Source organism: Trichoplusia ni, chromosome 2, assembly GCF_003590095.1.
Source record: "Trichoplusia ni isolate ovarian cell line Hi5 chromosome 2, tn1, whole genome shotgun sequence".
NCBI classification, from domain to species: domain Eukaryota; kingdom Metazoa; phylum Arthropoda; class Insecta; order Lepidoptera; family Noctuidae; genus Trichoplusia; species Trichoplusia ni.
In genome coordinates this window covers 4,121,828-4,147,803 of record NC_039479.1, presented here as the reverse complement: position 1 = coordinate 4,147,803, position 25,976 = coordinate 4,121,828, and the positions used below count along the sequence as shown (strand labels likewise).

The 25,976-nt window shown below is 36.8% G+C and overlaps 1 protein-coding gene across 1 annotated transcript in view; it reads left to right on the top strand.

Moving 5' to 3' along the window:
• The first annotated feature begins 463 nt into the window (after positions 1 to 463).
• The window catches only part of LOC113504222 (dystroglycan-like), a 46,966-nt gene continuing 21,453 nt past the window's right edge, over positions 464 to 25,976 (top strand). Inside the window, 2 exon segments of the mRNA XM_026886401.1 lie at positions 464 to 723; positions 20,686 to 20,733. The gene's annotated coding sequence lies outside the window, so the exon portion shown is untranslated.

The window sequence follows — 25,976 nt, the reverse complement described above, 5'->3', positions numbered from 1 at the left end:
AAAAAATACTTTTTAGCAATCTTACATCTTATACATGAATGAAGGAAGCCATAAAAAATGTTATTGTCCTCAAACTTTTTAAATAACCTCATTCATAAAAGCGAAGCATGTGTTCAGTACCATATTTTTTTCTGTGATCACTTTCCGTTGCTTTTGTGACTTGTTCAGTTCACAGTATGTGTATACTTGACGAAAATATCTCAAAGAAACTTTGCTCTAAGGTACTTCGACAGCCTAATTAGGCTTCTGAAAATTTCTCAAGATACAGTGACATGACTCTTACTACAACAAAATAATCTTTTTGATTATAAATTACGTAGAAAAATGCTAAAAAAATTGCTGTCATTGATAAATATAGGTTACGATGTTATGTCAATGACTAATCTTATATTTGTCGAAAAGTATTAGTGATATATTATCGTTGATAAGGCACAGCTGATGTGTGTACGGTGCGAGGGGCGGGACTGTACTGACGGCGGACTCGTCGCTCTCAGCGTGCAGTCACCGCCAGTCAGTTGTCTCGCGTCGTTGGTGCCGGTCGACGCCCCGACTCCCATACAACCACTCCATGATATTCCGTTCAGTTGCAACAGTGTTAAAAAAACAGTGTATTAACAAATAAATAAGTGTTAAAGTTACTGTGAACAGTGAAAGAAATCCGCAATATTTACATCGCATTGAGTTCCTTTTACAACATTCGGAACTTTGTTAAAGCAGTTCAAGGTATACTTCCAGTTTATTTATAATTTAGATAGCAACAGCTATGTATAATCTTATCGTATATTTACAAATAGAGTGTTCCATTATCATGTTCTTTAAGACATTGTGAGTAAAATGCTATCTCTTATGTTCAAGTTTTTAATGTGTTTGATACATTCTGCTTACAATTGTTATTATTAGTGAACACGTTTCAATCACACGCTATATTATTAACGTCACGGTGTTTATTGCTGTCGTAAACATTTAAAAAAGGGGTTGAAATATGTGAAGAGAGCTATTGATTCGCAACCCTAATAAAAGTCGCGTATCGAGAGAGCCCTATTTCATATATCGAGAGGGAAAAGCATTCGCCTCGGGTTCTCTTCGGATTAAGATCAGTCAATTCAGCCTGAGTCATTTAATGCGGGAATGTACGAAATTACATTTACGATTGACACAAGAATGTAGCAATGAGGCATAGTTTCGGAAATGTAACCTTCTTGGTATATGTAGATAAATTTCACACCCTTCTGAATTTATTACATAAAACCTTTCTTGAATAATCTGTCCAGACCTTGTTTTTCTAGGTATCCTTGTCTCACTATATTGACAGAACCGTGCCATATTATAACGCTATTTTACCCTTTTGAGTGCTTATATCATAACCCTTTTAATAGCATCACACATTACTCTTTGCCAGTAACTGAAGAGAATGATTTATGCTCCTCTTTCGTATATTTATCAGTTTACTGCCCTCTTCTATCCGGCTTTGGTCAGTGCAAATTCTTAACAGTAGAAACTGTACGTTGTCATGGCGACAGCAGAAGGCACGCAACGTCGTCACGCACTGTCGACGCAGTCACAATTCCTGATACACACCTTCTAATCTTTATAGACTGAAATTCTGAGATATTGTCGACACGCTTGACACAAACCTGGGTCTGTAGACAAATTACGTTTCTCCGGGCACTAACGCTATTAAATCGCTTCAAAGTACTGGACTGACAAGTTTAAGTCACGATAATTGACGAAAAAGAATGTATTTCGAGACATTTGCAGTCTAAGGCGATGTAACTTATCTAGAAGTATGTTGCCACAGTGTTGAACGCGTGTACACCTCACACGTGTGAAATTCAAAAAGTAATCTATATGTTAATAAGGGTCATGAACTTTCAAATTTTATGAAAATCTGCTGAATGACAAAAGACTAGGTTTACTGATAAACAAGACGGTGGTTACGGGGGCCTCCGGGATCATAAAATATTATGAAAATGTTATGATTGCATTCTATTTAGATTTTCCTGGTAAAATTAGAGGAGAGCTCCTGAGTTTAAATTATATATATAGAATATTTTGTTTCAGTAGGTATTTTTAATTTTATTTATCCGCATTTTATCACTTTTCTCTATTTTTATACTACACTTGTTGTTCCGCGTAATACTATTTACTAAATTTTGAGGGGTCCATGACGTTCTCAACCACGAACCCCTTTTCAATTTTCCAGTTCCGTTACAATTACTTGATAACCATTTCCCCCTTTCGCCTTAACTCCTTGTTCAATATAACACGGAATATTTATGTAATTAAGACTGATTACGAGGCAGCATCGTTGTGCTCATAAATCATGCATCTTAAATCATTTATGTAAACAATGTGAGCAAGAAATATTTTAACATACATTCAGTTGTTTATTACACAATATCCTGAGCTAAAACAACTTCACGAAAGTGAAGATAGAAATCATGTGACAAAAACAATGATTGTTTATTGACATTCTTGTGTATTGGAGCTAGAGCAATTACTTTATTATTTATGGCCATGTTCCTTTTTCACAGAGCCGTCGTTCCGGGCAGTTACACATCATCGTTACACACCTTGTCTATGAATTTAAGATTAGCGGTGACAATTACAAAAAAACATCGATAACTCATTTCGAATAAACCGTTTTCACTTAACGATAGTTAATATCAGCAGGCGATAATGACAGGTTTTCTTATGATCAAACAAACACACGTGCATACTACTACTTTTATTGTCTTTAGGGCCTTTGTAACAAATGTTTTGTCGGTTTAAAATTTGTATTTTTAAACGTTTTTGTATGAAATATGATGTATAAATTGAAAAAAATGTTTTAGTTTGAATACTAAGAGTACTATGAAACTACTTTGGTTTTGTAATTTTTCCCTCACCGGAACACCGTTAAAGCTATTTTGTCAAATGTGATCAACATCCTTGAAGCTGTTAAGCCTCAGAGTGCCAAATAAAACTTGGCATTAATAATATTCTTAAAATGTAAAATACTTTCTATTTTCTTGAACCTCCCCTTGGCTAGGGGCGCAGGGAACATTAAAGGAATTATACAAAGGAACTGATCAAATAACAATAAATGTACAAACAAAGGTATTTGCTTACATGCTGCGTTGTTCTTGTATTATGAGGGATCTCGAATAATAATAAATATTGTTATATGTAGACATTGCGGAACCTTTCGCTTTTGTCAAACAAGTTCCATTTACCTAGATCATTGTCCCATTCTCAATGGTTTGTAATTATTCAAGCTAATATGAGTACCTACGTAACATTATGTTAGGTTGGCATTTGGTTGCGAAGGACTATATCTGCTCCCTCGCATCCCAAGAGAGTAATTCACTGGCGTCAGATCTGTGAGGCTATCATATTCTGCTGTGTATGGAGGTACCAGACAACTGCCAACCCAAAATTAATAAGCTATACATCATTATTAGGAATTTAACGCTGTTGGAGACAAGGCAATGGTTATCGCTTATCCAACATTTTTATCGAATCTTGTAGAAAAAACACGTAAGTAGATAGATGCTTTATAAGTATAATTTTTTGACGAAATTATAACGCAAATAAATGCTCCACAATACCGAAAAATACCAGAAAAAGTCAATATTCTCCCAATTTGGGAACGGCTGTTTCTCGCTAGCCATGCTCCCAGTTTCCAGATTTGAAACAGAACTTTTTCTGCAGTGATCCAATCAGCTGTAGTTCCAGCATGAAATCAATATGGAGTCCTGAGATCACGGCATCACGAACAGAACTTGTACGCATCTATCGATTGTGACCGGCATCTCTTTAACCCGGCCAGGTGGCCTTGTTTGTTTATTCATGAAGCTGTACAAAAGGATTCCACGATTTCTTAGCTTGGAATCTCGTGTCGACAATGATTTAACAGTTATCCGTAGAACTTGATTCTGTCATTGAAGTACGAGACACGTTTTTACATGGAATTGATATGAGATAGCGTTATTAAGATACCTCCTATCACTCAAACGATACACGTCAGACGTTCATCAATAGAGAGTATGTGCCTTGTGTCACCCCTTACATGTAGACTGCCCATGTCTAACCATAGTTTGGTGGTATTTAATTTAATTGAAAGAATTAAGAATTAAACCCGGTTGGCCTGAACAAGACCAACATACAAATAATTATCACCACTATACCAAGCTTTACATAACTGATTAAATGTAAATACACGCCGAAGGGCGATTCACTCATTAATAAGTAAGTAATGAGTTTCATTGATTTACTTTAAACAACGAATTACTTTACCGATTCAACGAACATTTAAAACGATTATTTATTTGTCTTTATTGATTCTCGAGATATAAACCATTCTGTTAGTTTTAACATTTATCACAAGCATTTACGTCTGCGTCAGCGGCCAACGATTTAATAGCGCTGTGTTTATTATTTTAATTGGTTGTTTCGTTATCCGACCACTACAATGTTGACGGTTAACAAAGAAAATTTTAAAGAGCATAAACTGCAAAACTGTCTACGTTTTGGGTTTTTCTTGAAATATTTTGACTTAGCAACTAATTTAATATTAAGTTGTAGTGAAACTGAGTACCGCTGTCTAGCCAGCAGTGTCTCCGCGCTATCTAGGAGACATTGACATTAAGCGCATTACGACTGCGTGTGTGGGGCCAACACTAATAACACGCCGCAAATTCTCGGCTTAATGCCTTAACTAGTTGTAAGTACAAGATTGTCGCGTCTTACTTAAACTCAAGCCGACGCAGCTATTATTTATACTCGTAATTATTAATTTACCCTCCTAAACGTCTTACGTACAACGATTTAAATTGAAGAAGGCATCGGATTATTTATGTAGGCCTCTTACAATGTTTCGTCTCTTGACAATTGTAGACGTCGAATCATTGTAATTTGACGGATACAAACACGAGGATTACTCTTGTAATTGACGCAACTCCTGTATCTACGAGGCGGAGGGTCGTTCCTCACAGGGGCGTGGTGATCAAGTCACTCACCTCATATTACACTGAATCAAGACACTACAAAGTAAACACATCGACACCTTATTAATTATTTATCAAAGTTTCTTTATACTAGTTACTCGTTACATCAGCACGCATGCCTGTTTGTCCAACTTTTTACTGATGCTGATGAACTAAACTAATCAATGCGATGCTAAGAACAGTATGTTGTCTACTCGTTTATTTATGATCGTTATATTTAATTAAATTCCCAACCTCTTCACAAGTACGACGGAAACCACGAAGTATATTAAACAATTCTGAAGTATTTATATTATGCCTACTTAGGAAAATATTTACACAAATTACTTGAAGAGTAAGTATAGACTATAGGGAGTTATGTAATGTTCAAACATGTGTTAGTACAAACACAACGCTTCGTATGTTTGGAATACACAACGAGTATCTGTATAACTGCAATTAATTAATATGTCAACTAATGCATTGAATGTAACAATGGAAAATAGCACGCACTAATCCTATTAACCCGAGTGAACTCGAAGCACCATTATCTGTACCGTATATACTCGTAGCATTCGCTATGCAGTTTAGTAATAGTCTTAGTAATGAGTGTTAATCGGGCGTTGCCGTGCCTCGCTGTGTACCAAACATGCACGACGCACGTATCTGTTCTGTGAACTACATTCCAGTATTATAGCATGTTCTGTATATGAAAGTTTCATTCATTCAGTAAGCAGTGAAAGTAGCTACTATTGTTGCATCGCTTTATTGTATTATAGAATTTGTGGATTTTCCCAATGATCATTATGAATTTGAAAGTCGATCTTTAGCTGTTACGTTTGTATTTCAAGATTTTATGCGTTTGATGTATGAGCAAAAAGCATCCAAAATAACGCCAAAAGCAGTTATTTAAACATAGTCTTTACCTGATATCTTTCAACAAGAAAAAGTAACAGTAGTTATCCCACCTTTGCTTCCAGGAAGTCTTGTCATACTTTTGCAATCTTAATGTCTTCCTTGCTATTATCATAAGACGGGAAAGCTTTGAAAAACCTCGGATGCCGCAAGTCGTTAAACTAAGGGCACAAATAAAATACCGTATAAATGTCACTTGCGATAGTTACAAGCCCGACGATCAAAGAACAAACTAATGGGCAATAATTATCCTTATCGAATTGATTTTACGTTTAAACAAAGCTTGCAACCGAAAGAGGTCAAAGCACTAGTAAAGTACAGGCGGTACGGCTTAGTGCAATGCATATGACGAATCGCGATCCGAGCCGAGTGCATGACAGTTCAGTCACACCGATTAATTTGCCCAGGAACCGCCGGCGCGTGGAGCCGCGCCCACGGGGACCGCCGCCGAGACGGGATTAGCTCCAACTTGGAACCCAACTGACAGGCCTTGTGGAAACTCTCAACATAATTGAATTTCTTTGATTCCAATTCCTTCATTCAAACCAAGTAATGGAAACCGATCCTTTATTACCCGTTCATGTGTTTAGTTCATTTACCTTTACGAATAGCACGTTAAAGCGACGTTTTCAGAGCAGTAAATAGAGCATGACTTTCGAACACTGTTATTCGTTGTGTGTTCCTATTTGAAGATGAAACTCAATATTGCATAAAGGCTCAAATAGCAGCCAGTCAACGTCGGTTTTTGCGGACGAAGCGAAATATACTTCAAACGAGTCTTTGTCTCAATTTCACTTCAGCGCTCCGCTATTTCCCTCGCATTCATTCTCATTCTGTCAATCAAGCCGGCAATCCGCACGCACGTAGTCTAACGCAGCGGTCTTGTTACTCCAGCTAGAGGGCACCGTAAACCGTTGACATTGACGGAAATAATCATAAATCAAACTTCGCTATTCGTAGCACGCGCTTGTATCTAGTGATTCACAATGTTTCCACATAAATTGCACGTTATCTGACAGTTAGATATATTTGGTGTCTATTTACCTTCAACCTAACCGATAAGTGGGATCACAGCGTCCTGTATTCCGACCTGACGAGCCATTTTATATTTTTTGTTGCCCTAACTATAATTCACACTATTCGTGAGGCGAATAGTAATGTGGGCGTTACACACACGGTATCGTACGTAGTAATGTTTACCGGATTTATTCTTAGCTACCGATTTCTGTTTATCACCGCGTCGCTTATCTTTATCTATACAATCGCTGACATATACTACGAAGACAAATATTTGCTATAGAAATGCAGTATGCGGTGTCATTATCACCAACGCTGGGTAATTTACGTTTCCATAAAGCGAGCCCACAAATGTTGCGCAAGCGATCACACGGCGACAATTGCCTGGCGGCCCAGATGACATCACTGGCTTGCCCCTCGGCGCCACGCCATCTCTGTTCAGTATCGATGGTGTCGCAACACCCATCGGCAATATATTAATTTGGGCCATCCATTTCGAATTATCTACGGTCTGTTGGACTTATTCTATGGCGGTGTTGTCAATACTTTTCTCTTATTTTTATATTATATTATAAGTCTCCTTTTATATGTTTTCATTAAACTGGAACGTATTATGCGTATAGTGCAATCAATGACATAAAAGTGTGGTGTTGGAAGAAAAACAGGTAGCGGCGCTCTGTTGACACGTACCGGCCTGCTATTACAGTAATAACACTAAACAACGCCACTAAAATTTCACTAGTGTATGGCCTTCATAGCCGGGTATCATCACAGCTTAATTGAGTCATTTAATTAGTATGAAGGCCCAATAAACTGAATCTAAATGACCGTTTACTCGTACTGGTACGTACCCCTATTATCAATTTCTTTTAAATTGGCCCTTACATTTATTTTAGTAACAGCTGCTATCGATTTACGAGCCAATTAAATTGTAAAGATTTATCGTTTCACTCGTAAACTGTAATTGTAACAAATATTTGGTGACACTCCGTTCGCGTTGTTTCAATGTCGAAGTTTACTTCAACAATTTGTCGAACGGAAAATAATTGTGTAGAACATTTCAATGGGTGTTCAGTGGTTGAAAGAATTTTATCGACGTTATAAATCATTTCAAAATTAATATCGATTAATTAGGTTTTTGACACACCTTACTTTAAATCATAAAGCTATTAAAATAAAATAGAATGAAGTCCAAATACTGGTTTTAAACGAAGCGATAGATCATCTTATCTGCCTCTGTCATTTCTTCAAGAAACCGGTCAAGTACGAGATTGGTTTTTACCTGATTATGGGCATATGTGCAGCTTTCACGGCTAATTATAAACGTTACGACTTATTTCTGATCGTTTTCACGTAATGTTGCAGTTTTAAGGCTTTCACTTCATAAGTTCAAGTACTTAATACAACTATAAATAAAATAACTAACACATTTGCTTGGACTTGCTTTGACATTGACACTTAATTATGTACTTCAGTTGTGTACTATGACGAAAATAATCTTTGCGTGGTATACAAATAATGATTCATACGTTGACATGAGCTCACTGAATCATTAAACCTTGAATCAAACTTCTCTCGAGGTTTTACAAATAAACAGGCTACGGTAAAACAGAATTTAAACAAAAACGAAAGCATTCAAATGAAATATTTCGCAATTAACTCGCTCATGAGACTATGTAAAAGACGTTTACTGTAAACGCAGTACAAAAAGCACTTTACATAAATTTTGAGCGGTGCAAAGCGAATGGAATTGCGAAAGTTTTGGAATGAATATGCAAGGGTTTAAGGTGATGCATTTTTAACTCAGTAATTAATAATTCAAATTGTATCGTGCGACCCCATTATGTAACTTAATACTCGCGAATTGATATCTATTTTCCGACGGTAAACATCAAGCAAAAAATGTTTCCGTACAAGTTCGTAAAACGATACTCAGAACCTAACTAAATATGATCAATATACTATATATTGCTTATGTCATATACTTCGCTAGGGAGAGTAAATCAAAATGGCGGAACAGACAAACTAGCTTACTCAACTCAGATCACGACCCCAGCTTCAATCGCAACGAGGAGGGTTGCTGATTCAATCAATACCGATAAATATACCGAACATAACGTCATAAAAATACGCCAAAATCACCACAGCGTTATAAAGAAAGACATTCATTTATGGTTTTTACAACAATGCTTATAACGGTAATTCCTGTACATAGGTAGTGTTTTCTCAGCTTGCAAGTTGAACAAAATTAATAACATGTAACTTCATTTATTTCTAGCTTCTGCCAAAATCAGTTTAAAATGTCGTGCCATAACTATTTGAGCGGAGTAACATAAAAAACACAGGTATTGCCCTTAAATGGTAGTAGCGATGCGGGCGGCGGCGATAAACGGCCTGCACAGGCGACATGTTTTGCCCAAGCATATGTCGAGTCCGCGCTGTTAATTTGTTATGACCTGAGGTCCTACTATCTCCCTTTAAAGTAATATTCATGTACATGTGGAAGGGAGACGCCGCTCTACGGTATGTAATATGCTGTCTCGCTAATACAACCGACTACACTCTTTACGACATCTCGACGACATTCAATATATAATTAATAAACTACACAGATACACACCCAATACTTCATTGGACGAATGAAGTTCAATTTTTCGCTCCATTTTCGAATTAGGCTCAAGTTTTGTTTTTAGTAATTAGTTATACGAATTTTTACAGACCCGAGGTTGTGTAAATTTGTTTTTGTTGTTCCATTACATTAAGTGTGTTATAAAAACATAAATCTTTCGTTCTATCTAAATTGGTTTTAGTACAGTTATGAAAAAAATGTTACAACGCAATACCGCCACCAAAAAACTAACTGTGTTAAAATTCCATTTGCATATTTGGAAAAGCTTCTGATACTAAATTTTTATTTCGTTTGAGCGATGTTTGCACATGACATAATATTATACTGTTGTGAATTTATATTGCGCCGTTGTACTTCTAAAAGATTGGTTTAAACTATCAACATTGAAATAGACAACAAAAAATAATTGCCTGCCGCGAAATTGAAAGGTTTTCATTTCGCCTACCATTCATGCAAGTTCACAAAAGGAAACGAACAAAGATACTAAATCGTCTTCGCCTCTAATGACATCATTATCGACAATTACAAACTTAAACGGATTTCTAGTGTAAAACTTGTAGGGATAGATTTATTATTCATCGTCAATCGTAGTGAATACAAATGAGCTCATCGCGAATCCCTTTACAACAAGTACCTAGCAATGAGTAATAAAATAACAAGTGTCTCCGTCTTTATTAAATGTCTCTTTGTCCCTTAACGAAAGGAGAACTTCAAACGATTCCCGCACTTTAACTATTATCTATTTACCTTGTGTAACGTAGGTTCTAGGCAGATAGGCTTGTGAGAAAAAAAAATGGTAACAATTGGATTAACAATTTATTCTTAAAAAAAACAAATAGTCGGTTGAGCTGGGGGTGGTTTTAAAATATCGAGCACGCGAGGAATTGAAGGTCGCAAGAGAAACACCACTATCCTGCCTCAGTATCCGGATGTGTAGGGGTCCGCGGTCTCCTTCCCGGGTAGCAGCTGACCGACGGAGACTCAAGGGCAGGCAAGGTCTTCGGCAGGAACGTTTCTAATCCTGACGGTCGATAGATGACGGCGTCAAGGACATTAGGCAGGAACGAAGAGGAAGAAGAAGAGTAGAAAACGCAGCCTCGGTGGCTTACAAGTACTTGAGCTGGAACTTGAGGCTTGAAGCTGGAGACTCAAACTTGGACTTGAACTTGAACCCTGGAATTCGGTAATTGGTAATTTTAGAAATTGACCGAATCCAGTCTGTTACTGCGGCATCCCGTTAGCAACACAACATACTAAAATGGAAAGCGGTGATTCAGCACTAAGTAGCTATCGAGATGGGGCAGTCTAGGCAGCGTGGTACATTAGCTAGCAAAACTACATGACGTTGTTAATTGTAAGATGAATAACAGCTAATATGAGAGTAGTTTCATACTTAATACATCTTATGCAATAAATTAATAGCAGTGTTATTAGATTTCGAATTTAAGAGAACGATGTGCTATAATAAAAATGTCGTTGTAAGTTTAAAATGGTTGACCGTCATGACACGGCCAAGGTTAACCGTTCCAAAGGTCAATGCAAATTGTAAAGTCGGTAAACACAATATTTAAAACTATAGGTCAATTACATTTTAGAACACGACAGATAACAGTTTAAATATCTACTAAAGGTTTGCAACACTATGATGGTGAAAGTATTAAAAGCAATTAATCGTAGCACAATGATAATTTTAGCAAGTCATGCATTACTTAAATCTAGCGATTATTTGTAAACGTTTTGCAACACTCACCCGATATGGGGTTCACTGAATTTAATTAGTAGATATATTTAAAGTTTTATATTTTAAGTGGCCGGTATTAGGGCCTCACTGTGAAAAAATAGAACTCGAGAGTACGCGCTCAGCTGTTCGCGGTAGGTCGGTAATAATCCTTTCCCCGGTCGCACTGGCATCGGTGACTCGCGTGACGCGTCGCTCGCAGTTTGAACGGTGGAAGGGGTTCGGCCAACGGAACCGGTTTCCGAGACGTGAGTTCGGGCGTGCGGCGCGTTCCAATATAAAGACGAATGTTTTATAGAATTTCAACTCGATACACTCGTAAGTATCTATAGATTCGAAGAAATTAGAGCATAAAAACGTACAACGTTACAGTACCCCCCTCTTTAGGGTAGGATTTTTCCTAGGGAAAATCCGCTGCTACTGCTACTGAAAGCATTTGGTTCACGCTACACTATCATTCCTATCCCTTTCACCCATCCTCTTTTATTCATTCATCTTTTAATCAGCAGCTGACACTTTAGATCCTGTGCCTTCCGCACGCTATCATTCAGAGTATTCTGCATATAACGCAAAACACCCACGCGAACCGAACGTAGATCTTATGAGAGTTTATTATGCAGTGCAGTCTACATATAACCAATGGATGATAGATAAATAAAATGGCAGATATTAATATAGATAGGAAGTGTGTGGTTTTGGCTTACTTTTGGAGTCACCAGCCGCTCCTGCATAGGCTTATTTAAACAGTTGCAAACCGCTGTGTAGAGTGTAATGTGTAGGAAGATGTGTATAAGTTATCAATGGTGTAGGGCCATGATACCAATAAAAGAAATCATTGGGGTAGAACCAAGATTGCTTTCTTACTATGGATGTAGGGCCGATAGTAATAATATAGAAGCATGAATGGGGTAGACCATCGTCTTGTAAGACAATTGGGGTAGACCAACAGTGTAAATAAGGAAATAGTAAAAAGAAGGAATGGTTCATATGTAGTGGCAGTGTATAGGTAACTGTATCTGTATTGTATATAGTTAAGGTAGTAATCCATTTTAGCCCAATTTTAGGCACTAGATAGGCGACATTAGATTTAGATTTTTATTTATTTTAGGGATAAGTTATGTAAAAAGTAGTTTTAGTTTAAATTAAATTATTTAAAATATTTTAGTTTTCAGTTGTTCCAAGCAATGTACCATATGTAGCTAAGTTTTGTCATTCTTTGTAGTTAATTTGTTTCAGATCTTTAATATGCCATTCTCCGATAGATTTTCCAGACATATCAGCTAATTCATAAACTAGTGGTGATTTTTTATTGACTACCTTACATTTAATGAATTTAGGGGCTAATTTTTTATTAAAATATTTGTCTTTGTCGCTTTGGTAGAAAGTTCGCTTCCAGACAATATCACCTAAATTGTATTCGGCAGGTTTTCTTCGTAAATTGAATGACTGACAGTTTCTAGTATGGGCTTGCAAAAGAGCTCCTTGTACTTTGTTGAAGATAGTAGCTAAATAACCTAGATTTTCAGCATACGAATCACGTGGTTCAAATATGATATCGCTGTCGAATTTACAGTCCCTGTAATGAGTACCACAACTAACCAGTTCACGACCATATACTAAAAAGGAAGGCGTGAAACCAGTTACTTCATTCACGGAGCTGTTAATAGCAAATTGGATTTTAGGTATAATTAAATCCCAAGTACGTTGATCGTTATTTATGAAAGTTGACAGAGCAGTCATTATAGTTTTGTTATACCTTTCAACGGTATTTATGTGAGGCGAGTATTTCGGTGTAAAATGTAAGTTTGGTATGTTGTACTTAGCTATTAAGTTCTTTAGAGTAGCGCTAACGAATTGTTTGCCGTTATCGAGTATGATAGTAAATGGGATACCGTGCACCAAAAATACGTTATCTTCAAGAATTCTGGAGATTATGTCAGCATTAGCTCGTTTAATAGGGAAAAGCAAACAGTATTTTGAAAAACAACAGGTTACGACAAATATGTAAGAATTTTGTTTCTTGGTAACCGGTAGAGGTCCAACAAGATCAATACTAAGCATCTGAAAAGGTCTGTAACAAGATTTGGGTTTACCCATGTGTCCAAGCGTTGCGTGATTTTGGTGTTTGTGGGCTATGCAAGTGTCGCAAGAAGTTACTGCTTTGACCACATCCGCATACATACCGGGCCAGTAATATTTTAGTGATAGTCGTTTAAAAGTTTTAAAAATACCAAGATGGCCACAGATTGGCTCAGCGTGATTTTTAATTATAATGTTATTTCTATCCTCAAGAGGTACCACTTCTTTCCATTCAAATTCTTTGGTTAGTGGATTAAGACTCTTTTTAAAACGAAAAAGTTTATTTTCTGATACCTGATAATCAAGAAAGGAAGTTGGAGAATTTAAGCAACCATTATAAACACTTAGATACCACGAATCTGAAGTTTTGGGTATAGCATTATTGGTAGAATGGTCACTATCAATGGCTGATACGGGAGTTGAACGCGATAGAAAATCAGGTACGACATTTTCTGAACCACGACGGTGTTTTATTTCTAAATTGTATGCCGACAGTCGAACACCCCAGCGAGCCAAACGACCTGTAGGATTATTTAGTTTTAAAAACCATTTAAGGGCAGAATGATCCGTGAATACCGTTAGCTTTTGGCCATTTTCTACATAGCAACGCCAATGTTCAACTGCTAAAAGAACTGCAAGGGCTTCGCGCTCTGTTGCACTATAGTTGCGTTCTTGTTTGGACAATGACTTGCTCATGTATGCTATGACTCTTTCCTCGCCTTTTATGTCCTGAGTCAGAACTGCACCGATACCGTAGTCACTCGCGTCGGTGTGAATTTGAAAGGGTTGGGAATAATCTGGGCATGAAAGAACAGACGCGGACACTAAGCAGTCCTTTAGTTTAGTAAAGGCAATGTGAGCTTCCGTAGACCATAAAAATGGGGGAGCCTTCTTGCTTTGTGAGGTTAATTTGTTCAATGGTGAGGCCAAGGAACTGAAGTTGGGAATGAACCTGCGGTACCAAGAAGCTGCGCCTAAGAAGCGACGAACTTCTTTCCTATTAGTCGGGGTAGGATAATTTTTAATAGCTTCTACTTTTTCAGGGTCAGCGTGTAAGCCGTTAGCATCCACTATATAACCTAGATATTTCAGTTTATCTCTGAAAAACTGACTTTTCTTTAGATTTATAGTTAGATTCGCAGTTTTTAGTTTATTTAACACAAGTAGTAATAGAGAAATATGTTGCTCAAAGGAAGACGAGACAATAATTATATCATCTATGAAGACGAAGACCCTATGCTCAAATTCCGGTCCATAGAACAAAGCATCTACCAAGCGCTGTTGGGTAGCCGGTGCGTTAGTGAGACCGAACGGCATAGACTTAAATTGATAAGTGCCTCGCGACGGAATGTAAAACGCGGTCTTACACCTGTCTTCCTGCTTAATTAGAATTTGCCAAAAACTTTTTGACAGGTCTAGACTTGATAGGTATTTGGCGTCGCGTAGGTTGTCGAGTATCTCGGATATATAGGGCAAATTGTAGGCATCTTTTTTAGTGACGGCATTTAATTTCCTACTGTCAAGGCAAAACCTAAGCTCACCATTCTTCTTAGGTGTTAGTAGTACAGGGGATGACCATGGGCTTTCAGCAGGCTCAACTACATCATCTTTTAGCATCTCATCAAGTTGCTCCACTAATATGCGTTGCTTTTCCGGGGACATTCTATAGTACCTTTGACGAATGGGAGCAGCATCCCCAGTGTCAATGGAATGTGTTATTAAGGCAGTACGACCTAGACCTCGTTCCTCGTATGAAATTTCCCGGAATTGAGAGATGATATTATCTGCTGTTACTTTCTGGTCTTCGGACAGGTGAACATAAGACTGTAGGTATTCCGATCTCTCTGATGCCAATTCAGCTAATTGAGCCTCTGATGGGTTTAGGAATAAAATTGAGTTTAAGTAACTAGGAAATAAACCAAACTTACGCCAAAAGTCCATGCCTAGAATTAACGAATTTTTAACTTCTGGTATAATGTGTACATCCAAATTATGAGTCTGTTTTTCAAAAGTGAAAGGTAATGTAATAAAACCTATAGACGCAAGTTTTTGTCCACCTGCTGCCGCGAATGTTAAAGGTTGGCTAATGTTCCATGTGGTAGTAGAAGCTAGAAAACTCTTATGGGCGTCGTTTCCCATTATAGTGACGGCGGAACCTGTGTCAAGTAGTCCAGTAATAGTTTTACCTTTAACGCTAACTGAAACGTAAGGGCGTGTAAAGTCTATATTATTGTTATGGATTGTAGAAACGGTATAGCAAGAAAAGAATTTAGAAATAGTACTAAGCCAATTATCCCAATCGGTCTTATCAAAATTCGTGCTATTATTACCTTTACTACAACCCTTGATACTTAGTTTTTTTGATCAGTCTGGCAATTAGGACAATCTGGAAACTTAACGCCTTTCTTCCCACATTTGAAACATATAACAAAGTGTGGCTGTTTACATGAACCTAAAGAGTGTGAATTAGATCTACACCTTGGACAATATCTATGCTTATTCATGTTCTCAGACTCTTGTCCTATTTCGTTAACTTGTATATGATTGTTAAATGATTTATTTGGTTCAAAAGTAGTTTTAGGTTTATTATAATTATAGTTATTAGAGTAGTTAGGTTTATTAAATTTATTATTAAAATTATTATAACTAGAATTTTTAGAACTAGCGTACTTTGTATAGGCAAACTCAGGTGCTAAAGTGTCAGATGTAACCTTGGGAGGTTCGCAAAACTGTTTAAGCCTAGACTGTATGTTTTCATAATTCCTACATAGTTTCTGCAAGCTTCTAATATCAGTGATATCAGATGAAGACGCTAGAGTACTTGCATAACAGGGCCTAATATTGTGCAGTAAGATCTCTAACTGATCCTCTTCAGATAAAGATTTGCTCAGTCTCGAAAACATACCACGCATAATAGAAATATATATAGTTATGTTTTCTAGTTCACCCTGCGTACGAGCACGTATTTCGGCAAGCAACCTATAGTCGTAGTCGTTTTGACTAAAATCCTGCTTTAGTAAAACTACGATCTCATCCCAAGTTTTAGTGTCATTTTTAATACACCTATACCAATGCAGAGCGTCATCGGTAAAAATTTCAAATAAGTACGACACAATATTTTCTTGAGGGATACCCCTACTTACTATAAATTCATCCACCTTTTGAATGAATGCTCTAACGCAGGTTTTTCCGGAGTATTTTAATTTACTTAACTCGGAATGAATCTTGCGCTCACAAGTGACAATCACGTTACTCAGTTCAGGTACCGCCTGTGTCGGACTAGCAATGTGGGTAGTTTGAGATTTTGGTTTTAGTGAAGTTATCTCCTTATATTGTGAGTTAAAATTAGTACAACATACTTTGTATGTCTCTGCTACATCGGAAGTCGAGTGATTAATCCGATTCAAGCGATGGTAGATATGGTGAAGTAAGGTTTCCGTGCGAAAAAATAAGTTTTTATCGAATTTGGATTTTAACGATACCAAATTATTGTGAGATTTTAACAAGGACTCATTAACCGCTTTCAAATCTGAAATTGGATCTAAATGTGACTCTAAGATGTCCTCAGAGGGTAATGTTAAGGATAATTTAACTATTTGTTTCCTAAGTTCGCTAACGGAGTCACCACCAGTACCACCACGAACAGATACCTCGTAGTCCAGTTCAGCTTTTTGTAGCGACAGAAACTTAATAGGATAAGACATCTTATAAAAAAACGCCGCGGAATGTGTGTTGCAAAACGTATAAAACACGATACACAGTTACAACAAAATTAAAAAATAGGACAACAAAAAAATAAATGCAAAATCAGTAGTTAGGCAGTCTACCAATATGTGAAAAATTAAAATATACAATAAAAATATAGTGAGGGTAGGTACTCAAAAAATTCACAATTGGTAGCCTGTGATTAATTTTAACACAACTGTAAGAAAGCCGACACCAAGAAATACTACAAAATGATAAGCTCACAAAAACTCAACACGGCTCGATATTCTACCTTCCTGGGCGCCACTGTAACGTAGGTTCTAGGCAGATAGGCTTGTGAGAAAAAAAAATGGTAACAATTGGATTAACAATTTATTCTTAAAAAAAACAAATAGTCGGTTGAGCTGGGGGTGGTTTTAAAATATCGAGCACGCGAGGAATTGAAGGTCGCAAGAGAAACACCACTATCCTGCCTCAGTATCCGGATGTGTAGGGGTCCGCGGTCTCCTTCCCGGGTAGCAGCTGACCGACGGAGACTCAAGGGCAGGCAAGGTCTTCGGCAGGAACGTTTCTAATCCTGACGGTCGATAGATGACGGCGTCAAGGACATTAGGCAGGAACGAAGAGGAAGAAGAAGAGTAGAAAACGCAGCCTCGGTGGCTTACAAGTACTTGAGCTGGAACTTGAGGCTTGAAGCTGGAGACTCAAACTTGGACTTGAACTTGAACCCTGGAATTCGGTAATTGGTAATTTTAGAAATTGACCGAATCCAGTCTGTTACTGCGGCATCCCGTTAGCAACACAACATACTAAAATGGAAAGCGGTGATTCAGCACTAAGTAGCTATCGAGATGGGGCAGTCTAGGCAGCGTGGTACATTAGCTAGCAAAACTACATGACGTTGTTAATTGTAAGATGAATAACAGCTAATATGAGAGTAGTTTCATACTTAATACATCTTATGCAATAAATTAATAGCAGTGTTATTAGATTTCGAATTTAAGAGAACGATGTGCTATAATAAAAATGTCGTTGTAAGTTTAAAATGGTTGACCGTCATGACACGGCCAAGGTTAACCGTTCCAAAGGTCAATGCAAATTGTAAAGTCGGTAAACACAATATTTAAAACTATAGGTCAATTACATTTTAGAACACGACAGATAACAGTTTAAATATCTACTAAAGGTTTGCAACACTATGATGGTGAAAGTATTAAAAGCAATTAATCGTAGCACAATGATAATTTTAGCAAGTCATGCATTACTTAAATCTAGCGATTATTTGTAAACGTTTTGCAACACTCACCCGATATGGGGTTCACTGAATTTAATTAGTAGATATATTTAAAGTTTTATATTTTAAGTGGCCGGTATTAGGGCCTCACTGTGAAAAAATAGAACTCGAGAGTACGCGCTCAGCTGTTCGCGGTAGGTCGGTAATAATCCTTTCCCCGGTCGCACTGGCATCGGTGACTCGCGTGACGCGTCGCTCGCAGTTTGAACGGTGGAAGGGGTTCGGCCAACGGAACCGGTTTCCGAGACGTGAGTTCGGGCGTGCGGCGCGTTCCAATATAAAGACGAATGTTTTATAGAATTTCAACTCGATACACTCGTAAGTATCTATAGATTCGAAGAAATTAGAGCATAAAAACGTACAACGTTACACTTGAACCCATTACTTAAGTACGTAATCGCAATTTGAACCTTGCCTTTGTACATGTGAATACTTGTTTGTAGGAAACAGTTCACGTTAATAACATGGCACTGTGATACTAAAAGATATAGTATTTTTTTCGTATAAAGCATTGAACAGAATAGACTTAATAAACAATAAGTTATATAAAAAGGTTGACCAATATAAGTATGCTATTTGGCATCCCCACAACAAAAGATGAAACAAGGAGAATGTCACTTTTGTTATTTTACAAAATTTCGGGGTCTGCCTTTAATCCTGCGTAATCTAATAAATTAATAAATGTATTATTTTGAATTATGGGACCCTTCTGTGAAGGTTTTTAAGTAAGTTTGAAAATATTTAAAATGTAGTACCTACACGCCAAAAGCCGAATCAATAGCTAACTGTATCTCTGAGAACATTGCTATTATTTTCAGTTAATTAGGGACTAGCTTAATGATGACTTTATGACTGTCTTTATAACTTTGAATAACATGATCAGTTATACGTGTTAACAAAAACTAGAGTAAACCAGTTGCTCAACGAACGTAATTTGCAAAGGTCAACTTAGGGTAAATATCTGTCGAGTTAACGCTTGCGAAGGAATGGCGACATGACAATATTTGCGCAATACGAGCATCAACACATCATAGGCACGCATGCACACACGTCAATATGTGAACAACGGCTGATACATGGAACCTACCACCTCTTTAAGTAATGTTATTGTAGCTGTAGAAAAGATGGCGCTCGCTGTTACTTAGAACAGTGTATCTCTCTCTCGAAGAGTAAGATTTTGCAAAGGAAAGCTTGTATTAGGTACTAGATCAAGATTATTATAAAATCGAATGTTAGTGAAACAGTTCACGAATGATTTTATGAAAAGAACATGAGCTATTCATTACATAATGTAGTGACGTCAATATCACACCAAACAAAACAAGAATAGTGTTAAAAACCTATGTATGTCAAATATCTACTTAAAAAAAATGCTAAAACCCTATTCAGACTTACGACATACCTATATTCTTTACCCATAGTTTTTCATTGCTCCACAACGTAGGAAATGCAAGCTATTCAATACTCGGAATGAAATGAAATTCCACAAACCATAACAGTAAAAAAACATTCGCAGTAAAAGTTTATACCAGAGTATTTCTGAGGGAATCCTCACTGTAACAATATTCCAATGATTTGATTCATCGTGTGCTGCGAACTGGGTCAGGAATACTCAGGAACTCAGGATGGAGTCAAGCTGAGGGTAAAGTTACAGCGGACGGCGCACCGAGACTACTACCCAACAAAGTTGTAACCGCGGACTGATAAATGCTATTTGTAATGTTGAACAAGGCTTGCTTGTTCTCTAGTGAATACATCATTATGCTAAGCTAAACACTACGCAATGTTTTGCCTAGACTACCTACCTGTGAGATGTTTCTATTGTTGAAAAACTGACAGCGAATAAAAAATGGTGACCCTGGAAACTACTTAGAACGATGATGCTCCTTGCAAATATCTTTAGATTTGCATTTTTGTGTTTGGTTTGTATAGGCAAAATGTTATGCGTGTATGTTTAGATCACGTATTTACCTACGTAAACAAACACAATCCCATTTTATTAAAACTACGGGTACGAAGCACCCTCAAAGAAAGCAAATCCCACTATTTTCTTCTCCCCCGAGGTGTAAACTTTGAAAGTTAAAGAACCGTTCAAACTTTTAGCAATCACAAATCTAGAAAGTACTTGAACAAACCTTTTAAACTTCCAGGTAGGTTTACCCAATAGGTATAGGGTATTCATGTTTTAAGTATTCATGACTAAATGTTGTAAAAATCATTGTAATATAAATTAAAATTAATTCGACCTGAAGATTAATTATATTCAAACGACGGCTATAAATTCTCGTGTTAATTTCTAAAAAGACCTCATTTACATAATGCTATTTTCTTATCTTTTCAGGTTAAAAAAGTTCCTGTAACGCCGTCCATTGCGGCTTTAATTTAACAAGTAAGTTATTAGCACCATTTTTTTTTATTATAATTTTACTATATTCTTGTACCAATCGAAACACGACAGACTAATCAAGTAAATTGTGTCTACAAGGTACAAATTCCCTTACGTTTCACTTTGCCGAACATTACAGCAATCTATACAACGGTTCGTACTGTTTACTTACATTAGTCCAAACATTATTATTCTGCATTCTCTGTATATCGGACACAAATGTTTTCACAGATGCAACTTCATAAATTCATACTTATACAATTGCAATGTTAGCCTCGTGAGTATCAATTGAAACTAACAACGCACATCTGTTTGTTCCATTTGTATATAGGCCACAATAAAACGTAAATAGTCTAATTGACGAGCCTATTGCTTTCAAAGTACGTAGGTCTTGGGTTCGAGAAATACAATTTACTATGAGACAAAGTTTTAATTATACAACAACAATATTTTAAATATGAATATAAGTTCAAAAACATTATCCTTCTTTAACGAAGTCTAATAAAAGCGTCAAAAAAGACATCTTCATCCCTGCCAAAGTCCGGAAACGTGCCCAGAAGGCTGGCTGCATTGCCACGTTGTATGGCAATGCTAATTCTTTGGGCAAAATAAAGACCAGCCTTCTGATCCCGGGGAGAGTCGACCAAACGCTTTGCGAGTTCTTTATAAAGAACTCGTGCACCTGGTCCCCATGTGCCAAAACGCTTGGTAAGCTTGAGTTAAGGAAAGTAAATAATCTAGTTCTGCCACAAGATTAAAATAAATTTGACCATGGGAAAAAGGCGAAAGCAAAAGCTAGCCAATAATAAACAAGTCTTAAATAAACACAAGACTAGTAATTGATCATCATATTTCAAAATACGTAATGAAAGTATGCCTAATACATTTTATACACGCAAAGTAATTTTCATTTGATATTTCCACACGCTAATGTAAAATGGGAAACAACGATTAAACTCAATTTAACATTAGCGGCGTACAAGGGTCCACATTGTTAACATTATGTATTAAAAGCTACTCTATCTCAAAGTAGTAAGGGCTATTATAATCTCTTATAGTTACAACCTCATGCGGACTCCCATTCGTAATTAGCTTTGTAAAATTGCAACAAAGTATTCAAGTTTTATTATTAAAAAGTGCATTACAGCGAGTGCTTATGATATCCCGACGTTAATGGCGAAATCTCTTTAATAAGGACAATCGTAAATCAGTTTTATGATGTCTGGGTATAATGTCCAGTATTCCGAGCCCCGTAAATGCCATGTTTTTCAGTTCACATACATACAGCATGATTTTAAAAACCGGTCCGATCAAATGGTTGTAATATAGCGTAAAATATAAACAAAAGAAGTACCCCTGATCAATCTCTGCAGCAATAAAAACTTATAAATTATAACAACTATTTAAGGGAAATTTCTAATATTCCAAGGGAAGTATTTGTCGTTATGCTGTGCTTAAGAAATGTCTTCATTTTTTTTAGGATTAGCAAATCGCTTGCCTAGAAGGGGTAAGGCTTTTTATACATACTTTATACAAATTGGATTCCTATTAACACCGTTTAAGTAAAACTGTTGCAATTGTTAGAGAGAGACGACTATCTGCGCCGTGTACTGCGCTATCTCGCTTCCGCAATTGTAATAATATTTATCGAAGATGTGGTTAAAGGTCCCCTTGTATGGTATATTACAACTATGTTATAACAATAAGATTGACCAGTAAACAGCCTTAATTTGTTATGTTCATAGTGTCAGTCGGGTTAACTGTCCGATTTAATGTCGCCGTTTAAGTTCCTATCAAGTATATTACTTAATCTTATCACCTTAACTGTACATACAGCAAGAGGTATTCTAAAACGCTGTAAATTGAAATAATTATTCAATTACAAAAGATACCGCTGCAAATAATGCTTGATTCCAAAATATACAATGAAATAGAAACGTCCTAATGTTGTCTACAAGACAAGGTTAAGATCAAAGCAAGGTGGCTATACATATGTGTGGTTGTGTATATCCATGTACCTCGCGGCGAATCGCCCTTTGCATAGATAATGGACCAAGCTGTCATCGTATATCGGAATATAAAAGTTGGCCGCAGAAAAAGTCATGGTTAAGGAACAGCAGGGAGTAGACCAGGAGAACTGGCATTACAGAGCTGCCTCTCTAGCCAAGTGATATTTCTACAATCTTTTAAGTCAATAGAAAACTCTTGAATGCGGATGACAAGTCAATGTCACGTGACTTATCGTAACAAAATGACATCTCCATACATACACACTCGAGCTTTTTCTATTGACGTTAATAATTGTAGCAATGTATCTTGCCTAGAGGGGCTTTTCCGCCAAACTACTAATAAAAAAGACGATAGAATTGATCGGTAAACTTCACAAGTTAGAGAGTTATCATCGCTTATCGTATTAAAATTATGACATGAAACATTTTAACAAATCTAATCCCATAATATTGAGCTCCATGATCTACATCATACACGTGTATGTTCCTAAGCGGCGAAAGTATTTATATGTAAATCAGCGTCCGGGTCTGGGTTCAGTGCCTCGTCTAGACAGGCATTGTACTGTTCTGCATAAATGCCACCCCAATTTACACACTAATAGCTATATGCATTGCATGTAAAGCCTTAAAATATTGTCGTTTGTCGTGAAAAGTTTGTTACATTCGCAGGCATGTAATGAAATTCACGTTGTACCTACCTATATTTCAACCTGTACCCACGTTACACTTTTCGAACAAAACATATGTACCTACGGAGGTAAAACAATTCCTAAAATCGTACCTTTTCTGTCAGCAATATTTTAAGAGATTACCCAATAAACCGCAAAAGATTTTTTGTTCGTACCGAGCTTTTCTGAATATTTTATCTACATTTGAGAAAATATGTATTTTCAAGCTTTTAGTCCATTCAAGCAATGTCTGACCCGTTGCGGATCGCATCAAATATACATGAAACAATTTGTCTTGCAAATAAAATTTTAGTTTGCGTGTTAAATATTGGCTGAACCATCCATATCTTATAGACAAAAATGTATCAACCGAAATAAAGTGACCGTAAAATGAAAATGCACTTTTTTCATGCACTAAGTGCATTGAACCCCAGCCAATTGGCAGCAGCCACTGAAATATATTTTAAAAGTAATTTTTCACGATATCGTGGCTTTTTCATATTCCTATCTGGTGGGCTATATGTCTGCAGCCAGACAAATAAATCGCCGTTCCACGACTGTCTGGCCATAAAGGGAGAGGTGTTTTGGGGCCAGTGTCGTGTAAATCACAGTCTGGTGCAGCCGTGTTGTCCGCCCCTGTGTACACATGGCGACAATATTGCACGCCGCACGCCGAGCTTAAACGATAAGCGCACAGTTCCACACCCAAACGACAATGTGGCTTATTATGAGTTGAGTGCGCGATGTTCTAGTTTTACGCCAGCCGCCGACATCTTAAAAGCTTGTATCTTAGAAAGCTGAATATCTTCCTACTGGGTACAATGATCGCTATAACACTAAACGCTCTTGTAAACACCGAAGTACACTCATAAGTAAAAGCCTGCGGACAAAACTATTGTTGGAGCAATATCGAGAAATGCGGCAATAGACTTGAATAGAAGTGCCTCCTTGACATCTCTGTCAATACAAAACTGTTTTCTATCATAACTTAGTATAAATTTAACATTTCGATAATATTTTATACTCACATAAACAGCTGGACTGGTAAGCAATTAAACTGCCTTTTGCAAAAGCTTCGCTTTATGGCTAATACCTTTTAATGCGAATTTCGTTTTAACTTAACTCCCTACAGTATTATAGACCCCCATTAGCACATTATTTTACGCAATATTTTATGATTCAAAATTAATTGCTTATAAAATAACTTTACTGATATTTATAAACATACAGCAATTAAAATACAATAACAACATTTAATTGAAAGTGATACACTTAAGATATGCAAAAGCTAGTACTTAATTGAAAAGAACTGTAAAGAATTCATCCTTAATTTGATAGCTTTATTGAATCATTTGAATAATAAAAAGTAGTTAAATCAGACATCAAGTCGATGACCTTACCACATGTTATTAAGCGCGCCCAAAAACTTTTATTTGAAAAATAAATCCGGACGCCTTGTCGACATCAAGAGAATATGCTTTAAGATTATTCACCGAATCCCATTGCCGAATCCAAATCATCTTATAATTCAGTTCCCGCCTCTTCCATTTGCTTCGCAGATAATAGCCCCGTACGTATACATATATCTTCTTTTATTCTTCGTGTGAACACCCTTACGTTTTGCCTTATTTAGTTTAATATCTTCGTCTTAATTTGGGCGGACGACTAAAGGCACAAGGGCAAAGAAATTTTGCTAGAAGTAATTAAAGACTCATACCAGCTTTAATTTTCATAAAATATCTCACATTTTAGTACAGAAAATAATATGATTTATTCATGTATTCCTTTTTTATTTTCATCCATATTAGATGGAATTTTTTTCCACAACCACTGGTTTACTATTTAGCGTTACTATTGAATACATAAATGATAATGTACTCGAAATATTTAGGCTGGAGTTTCTGCCAGTTTTCCTTCAAAGAAAATACATTTTGAAACCATACATCTTGAGAAATTGACGTAACGACTAAAAACCTGACTTGAATGAATCTTTATGAAATTCTTAGCTTCAAAGATAATCTGCCTCACATAACATACAAATATACCCTAGAATATATCGGTATTGTTTTTTTATTGCTCAAAAGTGGCCTTTTTAGTTGCCCTGTGCTCTTCACTCGTCACTCGTACATTTTACTCGACTTGCCAATGTCGCGTTTGTTGAAATAATATACCGGCCGGTTACGACGGCAGTGTATTGTATGGAGTTAGCGTTGCGAGTGTTGCGACCCACTTATCCTGATTCCGTTACTACAAAATTTTAAGTAAATTTAAATGGACTTGCATTAAGAATAACGCCTTGATGTTCTTATAAATAAGCTATGAGCTCAAACAATATTTTATTAGACATTCGTATTTTTATCTTCCCTTTGCAGACTGTAAAATGCTTAAAGACATTTTTCATAATTTGCGCTGTATTCTTATTATCTTTTTTTGATCCAGACTTTCTTCTGAAGCTATAAAATTGCAAATAAAGTCTGGGTTATAAAACGGTAGTTCCCCAGACACAGGGAGGAGCGGTACTAAGAAACTTTGGTGGATGTATTTTTAAACATTCAGCTTTGCGCTCTTC